The sequence below is a fragment of the Gorilla gorilla genome, chromosome 10, assembly GCF_029281585.2.
Source record: "Gorilla gorilla gorilla isolate KB3781 chromosome 10, NHGRI_mGorGor1-v2.1_pri, whole genome shotgun sequence".
NCBI lineage: Eukaryota > Metazoa > Chordata > Mammalia > Primates > Hominidae > Gorilla > Gorilla gorilla.
Window position 1 is genome coordinate 38,306,466 of NC_073234.2, and position 2,394 is coordinate 38,308,859.

At 33.6% G+C, this 2,394-nt stretch overlaps 1 pseudogene; it reads left to right on the plus strand.

Moving 5' to 3' along the window:
- The first annotated feature begins 1,033 nt into the window (after positions 1-1,033).
- LOC101132736 (probable ribosome biogenesis protein RLP24) lies at positions 1,034-1,524 on the plus strand (annotated as a pseudogene).
- The last annotated feature ends 870 nt before the right edge of the window (positions 1,525-2,394 follow it).

Here is a 2,394-nt window from a genome sequence, read left to right on the forward strand (position 1 = left end):
AGAGCTGACAATGAAGGGGCCTAAAGATTTACAATAAGGATAATAGTTGCAAGGTTATTTATAATGTTTTTTAATGTAAGCCCCTAACTGTCCCACTGTGGGGAAATGATTAAATAAACAATGGCAGATCTAAATATTTCCATACAAAAACAGGTAACAAAACTAGTAAGAAATCAATTATAAGTGAAATATGCCAGTCACAAAAACACAAATACCATATGAGGCCACTTATATGAAGTACCTAGAATCATCAAAATCACAGATACAGGAAGTAGAATGGTGATTGCCAGGGGCTGGAGGGACTGCGGAGTGGAGACTTGTTGTTCAATGGGTACAGAGTTTCAATTTTGCAAGATGAAAAGAGTTTTTAGAGATTGTGTGCAGAACAATACAAATGTACTTAATGCTGCTAAACTGCACCCTTAAAATGGTTAAGGTGGTAAATTTTATTTTATGTTATGTATGTTTTGCCACAATTAAAAATTTAAAATTTTAATAACTATTATATCTTGAAGATGACATTTTGAGTAGTTTTAATTTTCTTCATTTAGTTTGTCTAAGTTTTCTAAATATTTTCTGGAAACCATGCATTTTGTTTGTAATAAGTGGGGGATCTAGTTATATGAAAAAAAACTCATTCTTTCTTTAGTTGATATTTTTAGTAGCTGATAGCTTTGTGTGTTAAAAGAAAGATATTTGGTTATTGTCCCTGTGGAACATATTTGTTTTACCCAGAATGCTCTCACTGCAATATACCCCCATACTTACCTACAGAAGATATACACACCTTTCAAGACCCAATTTGAGCCCGCCTTCCCTAAGAAATATTCCCTTATGACATTAGTGAGAATTCATTCTCATTTTCAATAAGAAAATGAGTGATAGCAATAATAATAATACCTAATGTTATTCAGGTGTAACAAGCACTGTAACAAGCACTAAGATTAGCACATCATTTTGTCTCCTAAAAAATCACACATTTCCCACCTCTCAAGCTTGGTGTTTGGTCAGTGGGGATCCATACTGGTTCAACATGTGTATGGAGAAGTGTTATTTCTATCTGGGGCCCATCCACCCTGGCCATGGCATGATGTTCATCCACAACTATTGCAAGGTGTTCAGATTTTGTAAATTTAAATGTCATTAAAACTTTAAAAAGAAGCGCAATTCTCACAAGGTCATGTGGACTACAGCATTCCAGAAAGCAGCTGGTGAAAAGCTTACAGTGGATAATTCATTTAAATATGAAAAATGTAGAAATGAACCTATCAAATACCAGTGAGAGCTACGGAATAAAACTATTGATGCAATGAAGAGAGTTGAAGAGATCAAACAGAAACGCCAAGCTAACTTTACAATGAACAGATTGAAGAAAAATAGAGCTACAGAAAGTTCAGGATATATCAAAGAAGTCAAGCAAAACATCCATCTTATCGGAGCCCGTCTGGCAGGCAAAGAAAGCAGATGGAAGAGAAAATGGTACAGCAATGACAACAGGATGTGGACATGGAAGATGCTTCTTAAAAATCTCACTGTAACTATTTCTATATGTACACTTGAAAATGTCCTTCAGAGATTTGGAACTGCTAAATTATTGGGTTTTTTAACGTAAGGTCACTTAAATGAAAAGTGATTAAAATGTATATTTCCTACATTACTGTCTATAAAACATCAGTTATTATAAATGTTAGATTGCATCTCAATGTTAAATCTTCACTGATAGATGTAGTTATGTAAATCATGAAAATTCCATTTATAACTATAAAAGTGAATTGTGGGCGTAAAATGGTCATGCCATTTGGATAATGTCACAAGGCAGCATTTATACAGTGACTAATGACAAAAATTCATGGCTAGCGAGATATAAAATAAAATATTATTTGCAGTAAAATATTTCATTTATTAATGTTATAGAATCAGGGGGATACAAGGAACCAACAATTTGTATGACAGAGTTGAATATCTTTTATTTTGACTTCAGTATTTCCTGTTTTGGTTTATTAGCACCTTAGAACAGCATAATGGCATCGTTTGATGGGGCCTAATTATACTGGACTGTTTTGACCTGGTTACCTGGTTTAGTCATTCTGATAGGTAATTGTGGATGTTGTAAATGAGAGCTGAATAGTCTCTGCCTGAAATGGCACTATACCCCATAATTTCCACTTTGGAGAATACTCAGTTCTAACTTGTGATTCCTGGTAGAACAGACTTCATTTTTCTAGCCTAGCAATGACTGAGAAGCAGAGGAATCCCAGTGCCTTTTAAAATGTATTGTGTGGTTTTCTTTTAAAAAGCTTCTAATTGTTTTTTGGAAAGTAGAATTTATGAGTAGAACATCTGTTCATTATTTGCAGGTAAAATAAAACCACTTTCAAAGTAAAAAAAAAAAAT